Below are 7,906 nucleotides of genomic sequence, written 5' to 3' on the forward strand. Positions count from 1 at the left end.
ACATAGGTCATGAGGAAGGAGGCTCGGCATATGCAAAGGCGGGATCGAGCCTCAGGAGTCCCCCTGGAAATTCTCGAGCATCTACCCCCAAAACCAGTATCTGCCTACTTTCTGCTTTGTGCTTTCACCTACACCTCTGACTTTACGGGGGGCTGTCTCCCACTACCTCTCTCTGAAAAAAGAGTTAGCTTACAGCTCCAGTTAATAATCCCTGGGCGTGACAAGAGTGTTTTAATCTACAAACTCCTCTGAAGGTTCTCTAGCCTGCCTGACAGGCTTGTCCGGCCACATGTGATTGCTCACAGCCTCCCAACCATGAGAGGCACAAGATGCTTTAAACCTTCTAAAAACAGGTTCTTTAGAAAAGTTAGAAAATTATTAGTATAAGTATAATGGGCTGATTAGAAATCATATTGGTGAAGGGTTTTTCATTTGTTGAGCCAATGTTTACTGCTAAGTCTCCACATCCCCTGCTCTTATACACATTAATGAATATATAGAAGACATAAGTATTAACCTTTGATATTAATCACGTTAGACCTTAGGCTAAGTAAATTTTTTCCTTAACTAAAACCCACTACACCCTCACCCTATAGGAATGTAACTTTATTTGGGTGGCGTCTGTTTTAAGAATAATCACCCCTGGAGAAATAAGTGTCCTGGTTGACTGACCGCTGTCACAAGGAGAGGGTCGTAAATTGTCAGCAGGCCCCCTGGCCAGAAGATGATGTAACACCCCTAAGACCTCTGTATACATTTGTATGAAGCACCTGACTTTGATAAAAGTCAGGACTGCTGACCCCGCGTGACTTTTGCATAACACCTCAGTGTATAAAAGTAGACCATGGAAAATAAAGAATTGGGATCAGTTCCTCGAAAGACTGGTCTCCCCATGTCTCTCTCTCTCTCACTCTGGTTGAGTCTCCATCTGGAGCGCGGAACCCACCATGCTTACTAATTATGCCTGGGCTTCTAAGATCCGACCGGGGAGGCCTCAGTGTCTTCTCTCCTTCGGGAGAATGGAAGGACGCCTGCGGCCTACGTAAGTGGTGCAAGCTTCTTGTCTTGAAGTTTTATTGGTCCCCCGCGTAAACCAAGCTACTCAGCCTCTTTTCTCCACTGAATTTTCCTCACTGAGCTATCCTTATTCTATTCCTTAATTAACGTTTAATTAAGCAGTTGTTCCCCGACCCTCGCCTAGCCGTCTCTCCTTCGAATACCCTGGATCAGCTGGGGCTGGACCCCGGCAGGTGGCGCCCGAGACAGGATATTCCAAGGTAAGCTCCCTGCAATTAGGGTCATCAGCTCTATTGCTCCCCCGTTCTCGGAACAACTGGGTCATCAGCCCTCTTGTTCCCCCACGGAGCAGTTTGGGTCATCAGCTCTACTGCTTCTCCCTCGGAACAGTTTTGAGCCATCAGCCCGCTGTTCCCCCCCCGGGACAATCTGGGTCATCAGCCCAATTGTTCTTCCAGTGTTCGGGACGGCTAGGACCCCACTCAAGGGTGCCGCGGACCCCCCTGTAGGATAGACAGGGCGAGAGGAGTGGGAAGTGTTGAAAGTGTTGAAGAGTTAGAGAGAAAAAACGGTTTCTAAAAAGGCTGACAAGAAAGGCCTGATCTTTTGATAGCTAAAAGCAAAATCTATTATACTTAATTTTCTGACATGGGTAACACTGAAACTAAGAATGGCAACTCTTTATACAAGTAATCTTGAAACTGTTAAAGAGGCTACTGTTAATTTAGATACTTGGGTGAAGGTAAAAAACCAACTAAAAACTTATCCTATAAATATGATTCAAAATGTTCTGAACCCTCGTCATGAGGCTGTGGGATAACCTATGGGAGAGGCTATAGCGGTGGATGGTAGTGGGTCTCCACCTTCTACGCAGATCATATTTTCTGCCATTGATGAGGAAAAGGAGGGAGACTGTGCTCTACCTCCCGAGGAGTGAGAGGGCTTACAGGACGCTGCGGCCGGGCGCCCTGGTGAGCCCCCTCTCCCTCTACACAAACCTTTAAAAATTTATCCAACAATTTCTGATTTAAGGCGACTACTCCACCTCCGCTTGCACCTCCCAGGGCCTAAGAATTCCCCAGTTTACATCCAAAGCCTCCCAGAGCATTGCCTAGGGTTGAAAAAGATTAAAAGTTTTCTTTTAAACAAAGTAGCTTTTAAAGAATACACAATATACAGAGCCTGCTCCTTGCAAAAAACCCCCTCAGGGGGGCCTCACCCAAGCAAAAAAAAAAAAAAGAGAAAAAGAAAAAAGTGAAAAAGAAAAAAGGAAAGAAAATAGAGAAAGATCTAAAGATAAAAAAAGAACTAAAGAGTGAAAAGGAGAGAGGAACGGAGAAATAAGGAATCAGGGAATGCAGCAAGATAGAAAAAGGAAAAAAGGAAGTTAGAAAAAGAGATACAGAGAGAAAGAGAGGGGGAGAGAGAGAAATAAAGTAAGAAGGAAAAAGGGGGAATGAAAGAGGGAAACATGAAGGAAATGATAGAAAGTAAAAGAGAAGAGAAGAGGAAGGAAAAAAGATAGAGTGAGGGAAAGAAAACTTGAGAAAGATTTAGAGAAGAAAGAAAAAAAAATCAGCAGAGGAGAGAGGAGAGGACTTAGAGGACACTGTGGCCTGACGCCCTGGCGAGCTACCTCCCCCTCTGCGCAAACTTTAAAAAAAAACTTATCCACCACTTTCTGATTTGGGGCGATAGCCGCCGCCTCCGTTTGCGCCTTCCAGGGCCCAAGAGTTCCCCACTTTGCCCCCAAAGCCTCTCAAAGTGTTGCCTAAGCCTGAAAAAGATAAAAAGTTTTTTAAACAGTGGAGCTTTTAAAACAGACTGCATGCACAATATGCAAAGGTGCTCTTTGGAGAAAACCCCCTCAGGGGGGTCTCACCCAGGCTAAGAGAAAAGCAGAAAGGTAAGGGGATTTAGCAACAATATTAACCCTTGACAAGCCGGTTACTCCAATTCCAATGGGAGTGGCTGGCCCCCTACCTGAGGGCATTGTAGGACTTGTGCTAGGGCGTAGCTCGCTTTCTGAAAAAAAAAAAAAAAGAGAGAAAAGAAAAATTTCGGTGGTGCATGGTGTAGTAGATTCTGATTATATTGAGAAATTAAAATTTTGACCTCACCGCCTACTAAAACTGCAAATTAATAAAGGTCAAAGAGTAACACAGCTTTTGCTTTTTACCTTAGTATCAGACAGGAAAAAAACTTGACTTCTCAGGCTAGGAGCCACAGAGTATTTGGATTTAGTGATCTAGCTTTTTGGGTGCAGGAAATTACAGCTCCAAGGCCTTTAAAAGATCTTTTATTTCAAGAAAATAAAATGTCAGGGCTATTAGACACAAGAACAAACGTCTCTTAACATTGCTGGGAAAGACTGGCCCAGTTCCTGGCCCACGCATACTACTGAAAATAAGTTGGTGAGATTAGAGAAAGTGGTATGCAGGGTGGGAATGCTGTAGAAAAAAAGGTGAGGGAGAGTTTAAAACCTTGAGGAGTAGTGAGTTCCCCATTGCTGGAAGTATTCAAGCAAAGATTAGATGGTTGCTTGTCATATAAAAAGCTATTGACCAGATTTAGTTTACAAAACGATAATTGGAGAAGCTTATAAAGATGTTGTGCAACACCTCTTTACTTGCTTCTCATATTTAGGTGCCAAAAGTTTTGAAAATTGATAATGCCCATTTGAAGATTGTTTACTAACTTTAAATGATTTCCAAAAATTATTAGGGGACATTAACTAGATACGCCCACATTTAAAACTGACTACTGCAGATTTAAAGCCTTTATTTGATTGCTTAAAAAGCGATCCTAATTCCAGTTCTAAGGCTCTTGTTAAAGTAGATGAGACTTTAAGTGATCAGTTAATTAGGATTAATAATACCAAAAGATGAGATTAAATTATTCTTGCCACAAAACATACACCTACAGGGTGCTTGTGACAAAAAGGCCCGTTGGTTCCATCTACCAGTGACCCCAAGAAAAATAGTTTTATCTTATCCCAGCTTGGTGGCACAATTAATTATAAAAGGAGGAAAAAAGAAGTGTGGAACTTTTTACAAAAAGAAGTAACAAATATAGTAATTCCATTCAATAAGGATCAACTGCAAGTCTTTTACAAAATAGTGATGATTGGCAAGTTGCCCTGATAGATTTCAGGGGTCAAATTTTGTTTCATTTGCCCTCAAGCCCCCACAGTAGTTAAAAGTTCAAAAATGTTAGATTGGCAGTTTGAGGATACCTGTGGAACTTTCCAACCCTATGTAGTTCCTACGCTCCCCTTTACCCTATGGGGGAGGGACGTGCTGTCTCAAATAGGAGATACTCAGAGAAGGGTTTTTTCAATTTCTTAGTTATCAACAGGCGGTACAATTAACAATACTATATATATTATTATTATAAATACATAATATAAATATATTTGCCTAATTACAGTTTGCCTAATTAGATATGGGTATACATAATTCTATTTATAGATCTATACTTAACTAATTTGTATATAAATTAAAATGTATACTATATATGCATATTATATATATACTGTATAATTAAATGTATATTGCAGTAATATAATGTGTGTGTGGCTGATATTAATTGGTATGGATTGATGCTGTGATGATATATGTTCTATATACCGTATAATTATATTATATATGTGTGACATGTATTATTGCAGTGCATTGGTTTGTGTTGGTTGGTATTAGCTGTGTACGTGTTGTATTGCTGTAGTATATATATTAATTAATATATTAATTATAACGATTAATTCAAGTATATTGATTTATATATATTATATGTCAATAAGTTTATACTTGTTGCCATATATAAATACATATATAAATACATTTTGCATTTAGGCATATCTATATACCAAAATGAGATAAGGAGTTTATACATTTATTATTTAAATTTATACAGAGACCCAAACTAAACATTAGACCTAAATTAACATATCCCTAAATTTATGTTGTTAAAATGTAAATTTTAAAAATTTTAAAAATTAAATTGACAACTGCTTGACAATTCCTTTACCATGAAACCCCCATAGGTGTAATTGGGGTAGCCAGACAAAAATTGGTTTTATGGCAAAACGGCCCCCCTAGAATGGGTCCATCTTACCGCTCAAACTAAAAAAGTAGCGGCTTCTTATCCAGGATTGATAGCTACTTTGATATTAAAAGAAAAAAGCGGAACATTAAATTATTTGGTAAAGAGACATCAGAAATTGTAATTCCGTATAATAAGAAACAACTTGATGCTCTTCTAATGTTTGAAAATTGGCAGATTGCTATAGGAAACTATTTTGGTCAAATTTTTGCATCATTTACCTTCACATGTTTTGTTGAATTTTATATCCAGACATCCAGTTATTTTTCCTGTCAGATGTAAACAATCTCCTATTCCAAATGCCCAGATAGTTTTTACTGATGGGTCAGCAAATGGTAAAGCCTCCATAGTCACTAAAAATCACCAAAAGGTTTTAGAAACATGGGAAACTTCAGGTCAAAGAGCTGAAATAACAGCAGTCATAGAGGCTTTTGCTATGTTTGCAGATGAGGAATTTAATCTTTACTCTGATTCTCAGTATATTGTCAGGTTGTTTCCACACATTGAAACAGCGGTTTTGCCTGAAAATAAAACTACCATATTTCATTTGTTAACTAAATTACAGCAACAAATTTGGAAAAGAAATAAAATATTTTTTATTGGACACATTTGGGCTCATTCCGGATTGCCTGGCCCTTTAAATGCCTTTAATGATTTGGCTGACTTGTTAACCAGAAATACAGTGGCTACGGCGATTGAGGAAGCCAGAGCCTCCCACTTACTTCATCATCAAAATGCTACTGCTTTAAGATATCAATTCCAAATTCCCAGAGAAACTGCTAGGGAGATTGTGCGCTCTTGCTTACACTGCCCCACTGTTTATAATAGTCTACCTATGGGAGTTAATCCTCGCGGTCTCAAACCTAACGTACTCTGGCAAATGGATGTTAACTCATGTCTCTTCATTTGGAAAACTGTCTTTTGTTAATGTAACTGTAGATACCTTTTCTCACGTTATTATTGCAACTGCTCGTACAGGGGAAGTAGTTAAAGATGTGATACAACATCTCTTTACTTGTTTTTCATATTTGGGCCTGCCAAAAGCTCTGAAAACTGACAACGCTCCTGCTTACACTTCTAAGTCTTTTCAGGAATTTTGTATAAAGTTTCAAATTAAACATAATACTGTCATCCCTTATAATCCCCAGGGACAGGCCATTGTTGAAAGAGCGCATCAAACATTAAAAATCCAAATTCAAAAACTAAAAGAAGGGGAGTTTAAGTATAGCTCTCCCCATCAAATCTCCCCATCAAACATGCTCTTTTCGTAATAAATATTCTAAATACTGATCTGGCTGGAACTACTGCAATGCTTCGTCATTGGTGCCTAGAGCAATTAAATGCAAAACCATTAGTCAAATGGAAGGACCTCTTCTCAGGACAATGGGAGGGTCCTGACCCATTATTAACTAGCGGTCGAGGATGTGCTTGTATTTTTCCACAGGACGCAGATTCACCAATTTGGGTTCCAGACAGGCCAGGTTCGCAGCGCGCGCTCGCTCGCCCCGCCCACCAGGCAGCTCTCGCCTCCGCGCCTCCAGCCTCGCCCTGCACCCTCCTCGCTGCACCCCACGACCTAGAGCAAAGAAGTTTGTGCAGCAAGTGAGGGCCAGAGAGGAGAGCTCACCCGCAAAGTGCCATCCAGACCAGCGCAGCGCCCGCCAGCAGGGGAGACAAGATAAACATCGAGATCCTGGCGAGACTGACAGGGCTGCTGCAGCGTGAACTCCAACCAAAAAATAATTCTACTTATTCTGTTTTAGCTTGTCTACCCTTGCCTTATGTTTTCCTTTTTACTAATGACTCCAACAAACTTAATGTATTCATGAATTATTCAGGTGGACCTAACGTGGTAACTTGTGAACAATGTATGCTTTCATCTTGTTTAAACCCTCAATGTAATGTTTGCTCCTTTGTGGTGTTACAATGCCCATCCTATCTTATGGTGCCTATATGATAGCTACGGTCTCTCTGTGTTACAACTACAGGATTTAATGCGATCGCGACGGTTTGTGGGCTTACTTATTTTAGGAATATCAGCTTTAATAGCAGCAATTAGTTCTGTTACTGCGGCAGCAATATCATTGACTCAACAAGTGCATACTGCCCAATATGTTGATACCATGTCTAAAAATGTTTCTTTAACTCTAGCGACTCAGGAAGCTATAGATAGGAAATTAGAGATGAGAGTAGACGCCTTAGAAGAAGCAATTATGCATATTGGGACTGAGTTACAGGCTTTAAAGGTGAAGATGGCTTTGACATGCCACACTGATTACAGGTGGATATGCGTGACATCTTTGAAGGTAAACGAGACAGATTATGAATGGGAAAAGATTAAAAATCATATCTCAGGTGTTTGGAATAGTTCTGATATTGGCCTGGACTTAGGGAAACTTCATAATCAAATACAGACCTTGGAACACTCTCGACTGGATTTTACCGCCGCTGGAGCAGCTAATGACTTTTTTCACACCTTCTCTAACTTAATTTCTGGAAAAAAAATTCTGTCTAATCTTCTCATAATCATTCTTCCTTGTATTGTCAGGATTCTTCGGCAGAACATTCAGAAGCTCGCGACTGAGCTGCATCTGGCTGTTTTAAGAAATAAAAAAGGGGGAGATGCCGGGAGCCGGCATATTGCATATTGAGTGAGGATCTGTAATAGCTCAACTGGAATTCTATCACTGCCTGGAGCCAGCGTGAGGCACTCCGCCCATGACAAAGGTCATGAGGAAGGAGGCTCGGCATACGCAAAGGCGGGATCGAGCCTCAGGAGTCCCCCTGG

At 40.5% G+C, this 7,906-nt stretch overlaps 1 long non-coding RNA gene across 1 annotated transcript; it reads left to right on the top strand.

Annotated features, from left to right (window-relative positions):
* The first annotated feature begins 1,023 nt into the window (after positions 1-1,023).
* Positions 1,024-7,483, top strand: LOC129640705 (uncharacterized). The gene is made up of 2 exons (XR_008708918.1): positions 1,024-1,277; positions 6,563-7,483. It is a non-coding gene; the product is annotated as an uncharacterized LOC129640705 (long non-coding RNA).
* The last annotated feature ends 423 nt before the right edge of the window (positions 7,484-7,906 follow it).

The sequence above is a fragment of the Bubalus kerabau genome, unplaced genomic scaffold (genome assembly GCF_029407905.1).
Source record: "Bubalus kerabau isolate K-KA32 ecotype Philippines breed swamp buffalo unplaced genomic scaffold, PCC_UOA_SB_1v2 scaffold_31, whole genome shotgun sequence".
NCBI lineage: Eukaryota > Metazoa > Chordata > Mammalia > Artiodactyla > Bovidae > Bubalus > Bubalus kerabau.